The 17,635-nt window shown below is 41.0% G+C and overlaps 1 pseudogene; it reads right to left on the reverse strand.

Annotated features, from left to right (window-relative positions):
• Positions 1–13,497: 13,497 nt before the first annotated feature.
• LOC131669026 (chitotriosidase-1-like) lies at positions 13,498–15,169 on the reverse strand (annotated as a pseudogene).
• Positions 15,170–17,635: the final 2,466 nt, after the last annotated feature.

The following is a 17,635-nucleotide window of genomic DNA, read 5'->3' on the forward strand; positions in this document are numbered from 1 at the left end:
GCATGCCTCAACTTTTTTTTTTCTCGACGCCCATCGCGTGGCGTTTTCCAGCTAATTTGACCTAACGCGCTACGGTTAATGAACTCGCTTCGTCGCGCAGCGCGAAAGTAAAATACCATTTTCGCGTTGGCGTCGACACGTCTTTGCAGCAAATTTAACGTAAGCAGTACGCGGTGCACATATATTTTTTTCGGGCTCAAGTATCTCGCACAAGAGAAACTTTTTTAAAGTTCGTGTCGTGAATCACGTGACAACATCAAAAAATGACATTGATAAGCGTTTATATATCCCATGACGTTTATATACCACGAAACATCAGTTCTCGTACATTCTCATTCGCACAAATTCACATCTACAAAAACACTTTTACCGAGGGACCAAAAAAAATGAGAGAATAACTCGTCGTTGTTTCTCGAGTTAATTATACTGGGTGCAGTGTCTATAGTAGATAGCATATCACGCGCACCGATACTAATATATCTCGTATTTGTCACATGCGCAGCCTAAAAGTGAGCTTAATGCTCCCGTAAACGGGAAAGACGGTTTCCACTGTGCCACGCATGTTTGTTAGGCAGTATATCAAAGCACAAATCAATCGAGTTTATCGACGATATCTGTTTTTTCTCTCTCGCGCGCGTTTTCGTCGCAAAGAATCATTTATCATTTGGGAAGCTCGTGTGATTGCGTCTCTGCGCTTCGTACTTTCCGCCAAGATAACGAGCGTTTCCTCTCGATGATAGGCCACTGACTCATTTTTTTTTTTTTTTTTTTTGTTTTTCTGGTTTTCGTTCGACACTTTTGTCTTCGATCGCCTGCCGCTGGCTGCACTTATTCACAATCTTTCGTGTTTAGTCATCCGGAAAATATGCTTTATGGCGATAAAAGTGCTCGTTTGCTTTTTTTTTTGTTTGAGGTCTTTGAGTACTTTCAGAACGATTGTATAAATGATCGCTCTTTGACGAATGCGGAATGGACTCTTTCGTATATGATTTCTCTCCTAACAATAACATGAAAGCGCAAAAATAACGATGTTTGCAAAGACCTGCAATTTAATTCAGAATGCGTCACATCGAATTTAGCGCGTTCGTGGAATAAAAAAAATGTACCCCTGAGCTCGCACTTCGGCGAATGTTTTTCGCATTCGCGCATAAAAGAAAATGTCACTGTTCCATGCGCCACGCGGCAAAAAGTCTGGCCGGAAAATAGTTTCCGATCCGCCTGAAATAGTGAAACTCCGGTTATAAAGCGCGTTCATCAGATGACAACAGTACTCGAAAATCCAATAACCTCGGCTGTGTGCGCGCGCGCGCGCGCACAAGAGAGACAACATCCACATCTCGCAGCTCGTGGTTCAATCCATCCCCCCGAAGTTAATTGCATTTCGGTCTAGATATTGCGAATGCACAACGGGCAGAGGGGAAGACAATGGTGATAATAACGGGGATGCATATAATCCGCCGAGTTCCACTTCAAGGACACTCGCGCGCTTCTCGTCCAGCGCCGCGTGCTCGCGTATATCTGTATAGGGCGCTCGCCGCGCTAATGCGCGTCTACGTAAATTCGGCGCGGATGAAAGAGCTTTGGCGCGCGCGCGCGCGCGTCTTGAGTGTCGCTCGCTCGTGTGCACTTGACGCCTCTGCCGTCCTCCCCTTCCCGTTTATCCTCGTTATAACCCCCGCGACGGCTGTCGCTACTGGAGACGTTGGCGTGCGCGCTGAGGACTTGATGCTTTGCCCTGCGCCAACGACCACACCGCGACGACCTGTGACGTCGCCGGCCCCCGATAAAAGCTTCCTTGCGCGCGAGGTGCTTTCGTTTTTCTCGCTGATAATCTTTACCCGCCACCCTGCGTACGTTTACTATGTTTATCTCGTTCGTCCTCGCGCCATCGTTACACAACAATCGTGTCAAAAAATTCAACGTACGTTCGATATTGGCCCTCGTACAACTGGGCTCAGTAATTGCCGAAACTCGTGTTTCTGTTTTAGGCCGTTAATTAAGATTCAAAATTATCATGGTTACATGCGCTTCGCTTCGTAGTAATCAACTTTGAAATTGATGTGACATAATTACACTTCTGTTATTTTGTTCTAAATCATCGGTACGATCATCGACTATCGAACAAAAATGATGCTATTTTTTTCAGAGTCAAAAGAATGTGATCGGAGAAAATTGCTGAAAATAATGCTATGCCTCGTCAGATTACTCGAGTAACGCAACGTCTGAAAAATTAACATAATTAGCAATGACATTCTAGAAATACTCGCGAATCTGCAAAAGAGAAGGCAACTCGAGATCATTGAATCAGCATCGGTCGTGAAAAAAGATACGACGATATAAATAACGCGCAGATAAAGGAGGAAGAAGAGAAAGGGACGAGCGAGCAAGTGCTCGTCGGCAGCACAGAGATAAAACAGTGCGGGGATAATACGCCACGGCCGAGCCTAGCGCGCGGCGAGGAAATATGGGTCGCGCGGCCAAATGACAAAGAGAAGGCACGTAAGTCGGAAATAAATAGGGGAGAAAAGATAACGGCGCGAGGCAGGAGGAACAGGTGAGGGCGAAGAGGAAGAGGAGGACGGCAGGGAGCGGGGGCTGGGGCTAAATAAAAAAGCTCGGACCAAGTTAGTTTTCGGACTGAGGCAGGGAGAGGAGGGTGCAAGCCGAAAGACGTGCCAGGAATATCGAAGGCTTGGACGAAAATCGACTTACGATAAGGCCGTGGGTGGCTTCTCGCCCCGGATACTAATAATACTTACTCCACTTTTTCTCCCCGCGCGTATTTACAAGCTCCAGTCAGAAAGAGAGAGAGAGAGGGAGAGAGAGCGAGAGAGAGAGAGAGAGAGAGAGGAGCAAAAAGAACACTGAAAATTCCATGATTCAGCGCTGGCTTCATCAGTCCCTTGTGTGCTTCTGGAACCGACCCTGCGAACTTGCTTGGCTATGTATGCCGCTCGGGTACCGAGACTTTTTTCATTATTATTTTTTTTTTGTTTTAGCTGGAAACGATATTTTTTCACTTTTTTCCGTAAGAATGTCTGTTGAATATCAGATCACGTAATGTCCGATTTTATAGTTTATATTCTTCGCCAAAATAGATAATTAGATATACCTGGGTCTTGAAATATTCGCAAAAAAGTCGAAAAACCTTGCTCAACTGGTGTTATTAAATTTATTCAATAACAATAAATGAGAAATTCCAGGGTTATGTTTACCAAAAGAACGCTGGTACGCGAAGTCATCACGCTCCGCAGGCGCTCTAAGTAATCGTTAATTTTTATGGCAGTTGAGTGCACTCGGAGGTACAGCGGGATAAACTGGAGGATGCTACTGACTATGGATGTCTGTCCCCGCCTGTTACGTGTAACGACGTGACCCACATAATTTGAACAAGCATAACACACGTTCCATAAAATAAATATGCTCTTATTTTCGTTATGCAAAATTTTACTTCCTCCCAGGGTATTGCACATTGCATCGATAAGATTTTTAAACTTTGAGTCGCTTTTGATAGCGCGGCATTTTATAGTTTCTACGATGACAAACGCATTGAAAGCCAACGGATGCTGGCTCGATAATGCTTTCCGCCGAGCATCGTCAAATCCCAATGCCCTGCATTTAAGCGTGAAATTCGAAGCGTTAATAGCGCTTTTGTTCGCAATTTCAAGGCATCGCTATATGAATCGCGTATTCTTTTCTCGCGACGACTAATTTTCACTTGCTAGTTGTAAGTTACTCGGCGCGAAAGAGGCTGCCGTCGAACACGAATGTTCTACGTGCTGACTTTTTCACTCCAAGGCTTCACAACTCACATAGCGCCTGCAGAACGACGTTCGAAAGTCTCGAGAAGAGCGTGCGGAGTCGCGCTCCCAATTGCCATCATCTCTTTCCTCGAATCTTCGCCGTTTTTAGCCGCGAGATGACTTCAATTGCCGCGGCTTGAAAAAGGTTAAATCGCTTGAGGTCAAACGCCTGGGAATTCGGTATGTGTCGTCGTCGCGACTCGCATAGTTCCAAATTAAAGCTCACGTATGTGAGCGATGTGCACACACAGGGAGCGAGAGCCTTTCATCAGCTATCTGGGCTCATTTACCTTCCTGCATTCCGCGCTCACTTAAGCGTGGCACGTCCAATTGATGCGAAAGCGAGCAAGAAAAATCGGATCTAATTTTTTTATTTATGCGCGCCTCGTTAGCCGCGGCTAATTGGACCCCCGGCCTCGCGGTTGTCAAACCTTAATTCGTTCTATTGTTTCTTTCTCGCTTGTACGTGGCCGCGCGGATTAACAGGCGCATCTAGGTGAACTGCGAGCTCTCGTGTATCGCGATGATGACTCATCGCTTTTCAATGGGCATATTGTGTGCTCGAGTTGAATTTCGATAAGATTGCACCGCAATTGATCGGATTCGTCGGAAATGATTAGCAATCCATCTGAATCACGCTCTTGGATGTGGACAATAAAAAAAAAAAAAAACGCGAGCTGTCGAATAAACGAGCGAATCAAAGTTGTAAGACGGAGATGAATTTTATAGCTGGTGAATCCGAGGAATTCATTAGTCGTAACCAGCGGATATTCATGAGTAACGTAACTAAGTTGATTCATACATTGAAAGGGGGGGATATTCTTAGATGCGTTTGAATTTCAATGAACCGGAAAAGGCATATTGTCTTACGGTGCCGATCAAATGATTGATTTCCGAGTCGTTCTCGTCTGCTTTTCGTTGCAATTTTAATCGTATTGCGAATTTTGCTCGTCGTAACTATCCATGTTCAGTAGTTCATAAATCAACGAGCATAATTACGCGTGGCCTTTCGGCATTCCCGTAAAAAGTCGCCAATTCGCAAGTCATCAATTAACCGGTCGTAAGCGTCGCGCGGTGTACACGATCTCGTTCCGCGACAAGCATCGCCGCCTTGGAAGCAACGGGCGAGCGTATCGACCCGAAAGCCGATCATTAAAGCCATCCTTTGCGCAGCATCCCGTGAAAATTTCTCCCTCTCTCACTCGTCGCGCAAGAAAAGTCCGCTGGGCCGCGACGATTTCGCGCGCGTGCACGCCTCGCGGAAGCCCCGGCGCGCGAGCGCTAAGCGAACAATTAGGCGCGCGCGTTGCGCAACTCTGCCGCATCCGGCTCGCCAGCTGTATCCGGCAAAGACCTCGAGAAATCAATGGCTCGCGCGAGCGATATAATGAGCTCGACTCGCTCGCGGCCCGATGGATGGTGGCGCGACGCGTTTATTATCAGGTATGATTTTTGCCTACGTGGCGCCAAATCCGCGTCACCGAGTGCGTCGTTTCCGCTGCTCGATATATTACCAATTGACTGGTCGTACAGCTGCAGGTGCAACTATTATCGAGGTACATCGATACGCGCTATTAGGTTACGTTGTTCGCGTTGTTAAGGGTTGGGTAAAGTTTTAATGTACAGTCCTATTCGGTAATTGATATAGCGGCGCAACATGGCGTATACGCAAAGTCATGTGCATTGTTTGCAAAGACAATTGAATAATTCGCCGGTTCGCGCGAGCATCTAATGCAATGCATATCGATGACCTTAGTTTTCCGATGTGATTCCATTATTACCGGTAAGCTCTGCCCATTATCTTGATGATGGAACCTTGAATTTTGAAGACTGCGTGCCTCGGGTATAATACGCACGCGATCGCAAAGTCGTATTGTCTCGCGCGAGGATTGGCGAGAGCTTCTTGTGCAAGCTAAAACTCGCGTTAAATTCGATATCGATTTCGGAGATTATCTCGAACACGCGACATGCCATGTCTACGCGATCGCGCGAACCCACCTTTTTCTGCTCGCCGCCGCTGTAAAGTCATCTTTTCACGAGGCTCGCCGGGCAATAAAGAAGGTCTCGCTCGCGCGGTCCGAGCGACGCGACGTAGAGTGGAAAACGCGCGGAGGCCGACTTCGGAAACGAAACGCGAAGCTCTGAGAAAGGAGAAGAAAATCGCCGGCTTACGGCTCACTCGTCGGCGGCAAGAGGCAGGCACGCACGCGAGCCGCGGCTCGTTTTCTCCGTTTGTAGAGTGCGCGCCTACGGTTTAACAATTTCAGCCTCTTTTCCATGCGCATTCCAATGCGACGAGATAACGCGCCGAACAACCGCGCGCGCGCACCTTCTTTGTTTCGTCGTTTGTTTTGTCTTTTCTCGCTTTTTTGGCGTTTCCTTTTGCCGTGCGCGATAGCGAAACGCCGGACGGGCCGGGCGCGCGAACTACTTTTTGTTTGCTTGCATCGCGACAAAGAATAAATCGCGCTAGCAAGACGAACGTAATTCAATCTTCTTCTCTTTATCTTGCAATATTGCTGAAGCTACGAGGAGTTTTACGAGGCGTGCATAAATCATTGAATCTTCTACGAGTTTGTTGTAAGCTCGTAGGAGATCCGATGAACGGTAGCTTTTGAAATAGCCAATAAATGCTGGCTACGCTACTCTTGCAAAATCGGATTTCCTACGAACTCGAGCTTTATATATCGGATGCTTGCTTCGCCATTAAATTGCATTAGTTTTTCAACATTTCTATTTGCTGTGTAAACCATATTTACACGGCCTATTATCGGTGACTAAATGAAAGAGCTACCCCTTCAGTTATGCGATGTCGGTTATGAATGGAAAATAGTATCGAGCTAAGCTCTTTGACTTAGATTACGTGGATTATAAAATATATGGTCTTAACAAGAAAGTTTCTGTTATTTAGCTGTTCAACGTGGAATATCTGGTTGGAGTAAGTTTTTATTAATGTCGGCAAATTTGTCGAATTTTACGAAAATTAAGAAAAATAAAATTTTTTTATTTACGCACAAGACAAACGCCTTTCTTACCTAGACTTTGGTAAACTTGTCAACATTTATACGGAATATTTCTAGTACTAAGTTATTCATAAAAACTTGTCCAAAGCTTATTTACAATGGCTTATCATGAAGAATTGCGGAATACTATCACGAATGGTGCGAATCGAGCAATATGCTAAATAAGTTGTCACGCTTGTCAAACTTATGATTATACAACGTTCTCAAATTTCAATGGACTACGATGAAAAAAATCCTTCCACAGTCATGCTACTCCGTAAGACGAAACTGGATGATAAACTAAGTTATCGACCTTGGTCATCTTAGCGTGCGTCGACGTTTTATACGTTACGTAACGCGACATGAACGTTTTCTACTCTGCGAGGCGGGAAGGACATATATGACCTCTAAATCCCAATGATCTTTATTGCAAGAGCAATAAATCATCTTTAGAGGGATGATAATGTCGTGAACTGACTCGATCAATCAGTGTCCCCGAGACACGTCGCTCACGCGCGCCTACCATTATAGACCAAGCCTATATAAGTACCTATATGCGTATTTTCTTTTTTATCGCGCGCGCAAGTATTTAGATTGCTGATATTGTGATGGACTGCCATCCACCGAGATGACTTCTTGACTCTAGAGCTTCTGTGTCGTTAAGATGATGATTGGTATTCTGCTCACATTGTGTGGTCATCGACTTTATGCGTGCCATTCTATTTTCAATAATGTCAAGCGTCTTTTTTCTCAAGCCCAAGAATAAACTTTACCGTTCGAATGGAAATTCAAATGAAAGGCCACGAAGCCATAGCGAAATTTAATTGAGTTAATCTGCTCGCGATTTTTCACGAGAAAAGAAAAGGCGGCGGAAATCGCGCGGACGACAAGGACAAAAATTGCAGGCGAAATAATATCGACTCGCGATTTAGTTCGCGATTCGCTGTAGATAGACGTCGACGAATCGAAATCTGCTGTTCGATGAACGCGCATAGCGAAAATATAAATTGGTAAGTAGCTCTCTGCTGTCGTATATAAACCACTTTCATTCGTATATAACCATCTTCCATTTCGTGCGTTTATTTTTCAATAAACGACGAGGTCAGTTTGTTTATCCGGTGGGCGTAACGTAAATACGGAGTTTCGTCGTTAGCTCTTGAAAATTGCAAGTAATCTTTTCGAACTTTTACAGATCTATCTGAAAGCTTTTTCACATTAAGAGAGAGAGAGAGAGCAGATATTCTCTTGCTTTACTATCAATATTTCAAGTTAAAACTTGGTATCATAACATCAATTTTACCTGTGCTCCACATCAATTAACGAAACCACTTTAACAGAACTGATAACCTTGCACCATCAAATCATCGAACGAACGAAACATTCTTTCGTTCATCCAACCGAATTTCACAAAAGCATCAATAAATCCAAACTAGCAGCACGGCAAAATCGCGTTCGTCATCTTTCGGATTGAAATGGCTTTTCTCCGCGAGGGCATGTGTGTGTGTGTGTGTTTGTGTGCGTGAGTAGAGCGCGTGTTCTTGGTGACGTGTGCTGATTAATCAATCGGAATCTTGCTTTGGGGGATCGGCTATTTGCAAATTGGTCGGCGGGCGATAATCTGTTGCCGAGTTACGAAGACTGATTGGGCGATCGGCGGGAAAGGACGCATGTATATTTGTATGCACTCGTGCGCGCGCGCAAGTATGTGTGTGTGTGTGTGTGTGTGTATGAGTGTGTTGTGTACGAGTGTAAGGTCGACGAATGGACGCACCTCTACGAGTAGCGTTCGTTTAGCTTAATTGATGCGAGTCGCGCGACTCTACGTCTATGCTTGTACATTTGCGAACCTTTCACGTGCAAGCTTTGTAAGCTCTCTGTCCCACTCTCTCTCTCCCTCTTCATCTCCACTATGCACAAAGCACGCTTTGATTCTTCGTCACAATTTTCAATTGACGTTTTTATAAATAAACTGATACAAATTAATCTCATCAAACACATAGAATAGGTTGAAGTACCATTCGAACCAAGAAAATGGAAGAATAGACGCTTGTTTGATAGGCAAACTCATATTTGGGCCAAACTGAAAATTAGGGAAAGTATAATTTATATTCGCCGACATTATTAAAAGACAATACGGTATTACTTTATATGGATTATGAACGATATTATGGGGTGCAGATAGTGTTAAACAGTGAAAATTATAAGTTTTTTAAACTGTAGTGTAAAAATCTTTTTAATAAATTTATCATCATGAACATTTTCCATCTTAAACTACTCGGTAAATGGTTTCATTCTACTCTTTTAAGTCCCAAAGTCTTCATTAGGTGTCCTAGAAAGTTTCCTTAACCGTAAAATCGTATTTTTAGAGAAGAAAAAGTGGTTTACTACGTTTAAACTTTAAAGTGAACGAAAATAATTTTTGAAGGACTCATTTTCTTTCTCTGGATCAGTACTCTGGATTAAGTGAAGGATTTATCGAAGTAGTCATCATTTTATCATTTTTAGGAGAACTTTAACTTATTTCTTTTCAAACTGATTTTGGGTAAATATGAAAAAGTTTCCATTAAAATAAAATCGACTATTTCGGAAAATTCGCCATTTAATCTGGAGTGCTGACCTAACGAAAGAAAATGAGCCCTTCAAAAATAATTTTCGTTCGCTTTAACGTTCAGTAAAGCATGGCAAACCATTTTTTTTTTTTTTTTTTTTTTTTTTTTCAAAAAACAACGTATTACGTTTAAGGGAATTTTCTAGAACACTTAATTGAGCTTTTGGAACTTAAAAATAAGGAAATGAAAGCATTTACCGAGTTCTTTACGATGAAAAAAATGTTCATGAAGATCATTTTAATAGAGTGTTTTTTACACTATAGTAAAGAAAGCTTATAATTTTAACTGTTTAACACCAGCTGGACTCCTTAAAGCACAGCTCCGCCCAAGTTTATCGCCGGGTGTGAGTACCACGTTTATTATTACGAGAGCGCATCGGCAGGGGAGAGCGAGCGTGCGTATATAAAGAGACTTATATTACACTGGAAGGTGCGCCGAGGGCACGTGGATGACCAATACTAGGGGGACAAAAGCTGCGGAATTTTCGTCGATTCCAAAACGAAATATACGTGCTTCTATAATTCTCAGAGAAATAATAAATAGACTAGTCGGTCGATTATTTTATTTACGTGTAATGAACGAAGCTTAAGTCTATGTTCGTCGAAGTGGGTTGCCGCAACAAAACAACTTCGTACAAGGCAAATCCTCTGCGTCGAATCTAGACAATCATTGCAGTATGCTTGATCTAGATCGAGTAAGAAATAGTCCAACTGCATCGTGCAGTATGGCAGTTCGTGCGAGCGCACGTAAAAAATCGAAAGAAGAAAGAGACGAGGTGGACGTCAACGACATCCGAGCCAATCTCTTGCTCTGTAATTTGTCGAAGACAAATAAGGCTGGCGCGCGAGGACGATGATTAACATCGCTTACACGACTGCGCGAGGCTTGTCTGGTAGTGTAAGTCGGCTCCGTAGGGCGAATGAATAATCGCCTTGAGGAGGGATGGGAAGAGGGATAGCCCCATACCTTATCGTTCTCTAACAAGATCGCAACGTGTCGGGAGCAGATTTTGACGTGGCGCCTATTAACAATGGTCAGGTGTTTTGTCCTTATATACACCTCTCTGCCGCGCGCCTCCGCCGTTAACAAGACGAAACTCGACTATCTCCCGCTCGTCCTGTAAAGGGACTTGACCGAGTCGCCTCGGATTTATCGGCCGCTTCAAGATGAACATTTTACCGAGCTTTTCTAATGGCTATTCAAGAAGCTTTAACGGACGAGCGAGTCCCCTTGGGTTAACTGCTGTAACACGGCAGCTTTTCGTACACGGGACACGAAGGAAGTCCCATCGATTAGTCGCATGATCGTCTAATTACGCGTACGACCGCGCGTGGCTCCGGCGCAAAGCTATCGAAATGTCAGTAGGACCGCGCGCGATCGATCGATTTCGACCGGGGCGTTCGCGTTTCTATTCGTCGATCGTCACCTCGCCAAGCGTACTCGCTTTCCGGCGGCGGCGTCAGAAGCTCCGGCGCGAAAGAAGACCGAGCGGAGAGCGCGTGCGGGCCGCAAGGCTGCGAGCAAGCAAAATACCGACGCTGGCGCATGCATAATCAGGGGAAAGGGGGGCACCGCGAGCCACGTATTCTGCAGCGCGCCAGAACCGAGCGGAGGCTCGCGTGGAACTAAAGAGGACACGCCGCGCGAGATGCACGCGCACGCAATGCGTCCAGAGACGCGCGGCGCGAGGCTTATCGATTCTCTGTGTATGCCATGTGTGAAATTTCTCGGATAACTCACCCAAAGAGAGAGAGAGAGAGAACGAGAGCGGGCGAGTCGATCAATGCGCCAAACCTGCCGTAATGCGCGCTCGACCCATTGCTTCCGCAACTGCAACTGGCCATTTCAATGCGAATGTTATTGCCAATCAATGGGAATGCTGCGAACGATGACGAGTGCAGGGAATAGCGCAAGGTGCTTTTGCATCGCAAATCAGTATGTCCGCTGAAGGACTCCAACGTTACACTCATCGACGTGGATGTTGATAAGGAAGGCGCGGTCAACGTTCGTCGCGTTTTCCTTGCGTTCACGAATTTGCGCTGCCGCGCGCGAATTGTTCAAGACCGCGGCAATCAGTTCGACGAAAGTCCCGTTATTTCGCGCGCCAACAAAGGAATAAATATCCGTCACGCTTTCATCCGAAACATGCATGTAGCACTCAAAGGAGCCTCTTTACATAATTCATGCATTGCGTTGCGTCGTATCATTTTTTTTTCCGAAATGCAACACATCTATCTCTTGGCGCTCGTATTCCAATTACTCCATTGACGAATAAGCCTCGGTTTTCATGCATAGTATATGAGATACCGTACGCGCGCAAGGTGTACTGCGTAAAAAAAAAGAAATATAAAGAGACGATGCACACCGTCCCTGCACAAGTCCGCACACGCGATATTCGATTCTGGCGGTAGACACGTCGAATCTCTCATTCGCGACATGATCTCTCGACCCTCCCTTGTAATCCCGACGTTTTTGATTCGGTCTCGCATAATGCATAATGATCATTCGGCGTCTGTGGGGATTTGTCAGCCAAAGCGCTCTCACTGCCATTTGTATTCGCGCTGTGCCGCGTTATTATTGATCGCTCCGCTGTATCATTGAAATCTTGGCTTCGCGATGTTCTTCTGGAAAATAATAGGACGGAAGTTGTCACTTCATGTTGCCATTGAATAGAAATCTATTCGATAATAAAATATTTATGCGACTTGTGAATTTATGGAGATGGCAACGATCTTAATTCGATTGAAAAAAAAAAAAAATCATACGTCTTGACTATATAAGATATGCGTATTTCGAGAATCGGCTTTGCGTGCGCCTACCTCAGAAATTCGCAGAGCAGTACCTAAAGCGCAAAATAAAAAATCTATGTACCTTCTCTGTTCTGAAAATGAAAAAAAGAAGGCAATAGCCTGGAGCAATAGTGAGCGCAGAGACGCAGTGATCGCAGCGGCAGCGGCGGGTGGCATTGCACGCTTCCATAAATATGTCGTCAGCCGCGGCGCGGCTGCATACAAGGATATGTATTGTGCGGGATAAAGCCTTGGAAAATTTATTGTCGGCACCCGTGCAGCTCCGCACGCACCCTTATGCTTCTCCGCGACCGCATGCCAATGTAAGAAAACGATCGGCGTCAAATCGGGAAATGCTATCCTTTAAAAACAAGAGTATATCAGAGCCATATCAATTTTCGATTAAGTGATTTATTGCTAGGGTATAGTTAAAGTTTTATGATATACGATGCTAAGGCTTTACGCGGGCGATAGACTTTTTAGCAGATTTCCGGCTCGTTTAATCAAACGTCGAAAAACTGTCGGAAGCGATTTCAAATTTTCACGGGTGAAACCTTCGATTCTCATGTCAAGCTGCCGGAATTGTTCTTCGAACGTAGTCGTCCTGTAAGTTACCAGTCATACGTACATAATTTTCAGGGTCCGGTATTTCTTTCTAAAGGTTTATCATGTAAATATCATTTTTTGGCAATCGGCAGCCTTGAACCCGTAAGAAAAAATTAGAAACTGCAGCTTTTCATCGTTTCAAAGCACCCTCTACGATAAAGCAATATTACATCGCGTGATCATTAATTTGTGCTCAAACGAACGAGTACAAAAACGGCACTCAGAATTCAAATTACCTTCCGACAATTACATTTTTTTTACTTCTTACTGCACATGTACGGACGGCAATAGATGCGAAAAGAACAAAATTAGCACAAATATCGATCGTATTGTTAACGATCCACTTTATTATGGCATAAATTAGCTTTAGTTAGCTGCTGTAGCAACGACTGGACTCTATTTCGCGAGTAATCATACCTTCAAATAGCAAGAGGCAAACGCTTCTATTATTTTTCCCAAACGTAATTAGTTTTCGTTTAATTTGGATTTGGTTAATGATAACGTCTCGTAATATACGTCGAATAAAAGTTATATCTATATTTTTTTAATTCGTGTACGTATATGAAATAAGAAAGGCAGTTTCGGCCTTCAAATAGCATTTGTACATATATAATTTATACTTAAATTCTCTTTTTCCATTTACTAATTATACTGATATTTTAGTCGAAATTGCCGTTGTAGCGCCATCTCATAACGCCTGGTACAACTTATTAAATAAAGGATATCTGCTACCGCATGCTCCTTTGATATCATCTTGATCAATGCTCCATACCATCACACCACCAAGTTCGTGCCTCTTAAAGTACTCTATCTCTTTTTGAATAGATCAAAAAACATTATTACCGTGGTGTTTTAAAAACACCCCATAAAAAATTTCGAACAAGAATAGATTCCAACATATCTAACATCTTCGTATTCAACCCATTGGTCATCTTTGTACATACGAGTATATGGTACCAGTTGCTCTTCCTCGCATTTCACCATCCATCCACCATTTTTCTGTGTTGTGCTTGACAAATCTCGCTGTATCGAGTTCCAGCGGTGCTTTCATTATTGGCTGAAGTGCCAATACCGTTGTTATTTGGATTGTCGTGAGTATAGCATGCCCATCAAATGATATACCTGGAATGAATTTTTCGGATGGTGCACCTAAATTTATCCAATAGCTGTCACTGTATTCAATTAACAATAAATTGGCCATGAATAAATTTTGCAAATTCTATTCAAATAAAAAACAAAGTTAATTAATTTACTTAGAACAATAAGTTATCTTTCACTGCCTTATTCCCAGGAAGCTGTATAAAGCGGTGCGTTGATACCAGTTTTATTATCCCACGAACCATGTATATCATACGCCATAAGATTGACAAAATGTTAGTACTTTGCAACTTCAGCATTACAAGAGATATTATAAGAGAGCCTTGTCATAACCTCGATCGCCACTACGGCTGCCGTCAATAGAAATCCCTCTTTATCGAACCTTTCTCTTAATTTTCTCAAAAGAAGAATATAATTATGCTTATCTGTTTCGTCTCTACCGTGCTGGTTAGGGTATTCCCAGTCAAATTCGTTGGAGTCATACTTCTTTATAAACTCAACGATGTTGTTCACGAAAGCTGTTCTAGTTTCAGCATTGGATACCATCGGTGAGAATTTCATGGATCCTTCGCTTCTACCGCCGTCGCTGATGAGAGTCTTATGATTTGGATTACGTTTGCGTAGTCCGTTAAACTTTTTAATATCGTCATAGTTTCCACCCTCGGTAGGTCCCAAATCTATGTCTCTATATAAATGTTCAACCGTTCCTTGTGCACTGGCTGTTACGAATGCATAATTGAGATGAGTACATAACGACAGATTGATGGTCTCGATACCTGTGCCTGCATTACATACTGACCAATTGGTATAATAGCATACAATTTTTCTTGTAATAAAAAAAAGAATTTTTACTGTAATGAGGTTACAAAGTCGAGCATGATGATGCTTAGAAATTATTCAGAATTGTATAAATGCCTTATAATTTTTACGTCGATGGTGTATCGACAACTTATTTAATATTCGTTCTTAATATTAGTTAATTAATTTTAATATTATTTTCCATTATCAATAATGCTTTATTATACGTAATAGCAGTTTATTGACTTATATTTTTTATAATTATAAGTATTATATTTTTCATTTTTTAATACATTTTCCTTTAAATTATAACTGACCGACAAATCACTAAACCTAAAGTATTTCTTTTTCCTGAAATATTTCAAAATCTTCTGTTAGTAACAAATTAAAAGCTCACTTTGACCAGACACTGTAACAGATGCCCATGCCAAAAGGATCAAAATAGTGTTAGATATAGACCGCATTATTAATAATTCACTTTACCACACGAATTAGTTTTAGCTAGTTGTTATATCAACGACTGAAGTATGTCTTGCAAGATATTCATTTATATAGTGCAAGGAAAGTGCTCCAACTATACTTCGTCCTCAAACGTCATTCATTTTTATTTAGCTGAAACTATTTTAACGTATATCAACACACGTACAATATTCGTTACAATTTTTTTTGTTTACGTACGCATACATGTTTACTAATATATAATTATCATTCATGTAAATCTCATCAAAACGAAAATAGCTGGTATTTTAATCTCGTATAACAAATGATATAAATATATGCGCCTGATTCACGGCAAAACCTTAAAATCCTATGTGTTTAAATTTAAACGTTTTAAGTGTGTAATTGTGACGTCACCCATAAGAAATACATTGTCGCTGAATTTAAACGTTTAGAAGTGCTTAAAATTGAGGACAATGTATTTCTTATGGGTGACGTCATATTAAACGTTTAAATTTAAACACATGGGTTTACCGTGATTATTAAAACTAAAACGCTGGGAAAACTTTGAGAAGTCTCTATATGTATAATTATAGCTCAATCAAAGACTAACTCTTAGATAATATTAGTTTGAAGAAAAATTTAGTTATTATCCATTCCGAAAACCGTGTAAGAACTGCACTAGTTTATTGTTTATCTACTATAATAAAAATATTTGTTGGTACTCAGATTGACATGGCTATCGTATGTAATTAAAAATTTAAGAGAGTAAATTTAAAATTGAAAGCTTCTCGTATAAATGTTTCTTCTTAAATTAATCTAACGAAAAACGTAATCACGTTATTTGATTATCAGTGGGTATTTTAAAGAAATATCTCGTTTGTATTTGGTATATCAGTTTTGTCTTTTAGATGTTACTTACAGAAATACTACAATACTCGAGAAAGTATTATAATATAAAGTTGGTCATTTGTTATTTTAAATACTCATACTCAACGACATGGATTGAAATGCTCAAAAATAATCGCTAAAACAACAAATAAGTCTACAATATTAGAGATTAATTATTGTAATAAGTTTTAATTATTATTAAGTACTATAACTGTACCAAAGTTTCAGCATCTTTTCATTCTACATAGACGCATTATAATTTATTATCGTTTCTTTATGTTTTCTAGACTTTCTTTGTTATCTTGCAAGTCAACAGCATAGCAATCTTTTGAATTGTCATAATACGCTTGTACACTGGTCATTTATTTTCATAATATTAAGTGTTGTCTTTCACTCAATATTAAGAATAATACTCTGTGTCTGCATTAATAATGAATATCTTTTTATTGTATCGATGATTTTTACATAAAAAATTTCGTCGTATCATAAAAAATATAGTAAATAATAACTTTAAAATATAAGAATGATCACTTTCCTAGATATCTTCTATAAAAATTATTAATGAATTTCCTCACAGTTTACTACCAATAATAATCAACTGTGTATTTTTGTATTCACACGATCTCGTAAAATATTATCAACGAGGAGTAAATATTGATATCAAATGCAACAAGAATCGAACAACGAAATTAAATGTTATTACTGCAGTATGTAAGAATTTGTACCTTTTTATTGTTATTTTATAATAGTTATTTTATTTTAAAATGTTATTTTGTATAGCAGAATAAATTATCTAGATTATAGAAATGTGATCAGAAGTTAGTTATCGATTGTGATCGACTTATGTCATCGTGATAATCAAAATGATAATCTGTCGGCGTTATAGAATTATGTTATTTTGTTCCTGTTCTTGAAATGCCGCTTTTTTATTCGAGATCTTTGATTGATGCTTTGTTTTATTAGTAACCAATTAAAGTATTTTATTGCGTAGTTTTTTTATCATCATGATCTTTCGATCTTTCGTTTTCCGTATAGCCACGTATATAAATTGTAGAAAGTTTATTTACTTTGTTCCATTTCCTACGAGAAGTTTACTAATATTAAGTTCATATTACTCGTGCAGATTTTTAATTGAAAGCGGAAATTATTAGTCTATTTAGTATCAATGAATCTTGATTGATTGGGTATTAAAAATAACCGAGTCCAAAACAAAAAATAAAATAATATAATATCGAAAAAACTGAGGATGCTTGAAAACAATTATACTAGAAATCAATGATAAAAGTTTATACTTCATCTTTAATAGCATTTAACGAAAAATATTTCTCTCAATCTACCGTTATGGAATTCGTATACGCTCACATTTTTTTGGTTCAATTTCTTGAGAAAAGATTAACCAAATGCCAATTACATAATTCATGCAATGAAATCAATTGTCTAAGTGTCAATATTTTATAATCTCAAGAATAATGTATGATTGTTTGGCTGTAAGCTTGACTGCAACCACGGACGCCGTTAGTATGAAACCTCTGTCAACTTATTTCCTCGTATGTCAGCTTCAACACCGCTATGCGAATTCGAAATACAATATTCGATTATCA

The sequence above is a fragment of the Phymastichus coffea genome, unplaced genomic scaffold (genome assembly GCF_024137745.1).
Source record: "Phymastichus coffea isolate CEN01 unplaced genomic scaffold, Cenicafe_Pcof_1.1 PCOF00086, whole genome shotgun sequence".
NCBI lineage: Eukaryota > Metazoa > Arthropoda > Insecta > Hymenoptera > Eulophidae > Phymastichus > Phymastichus coffea.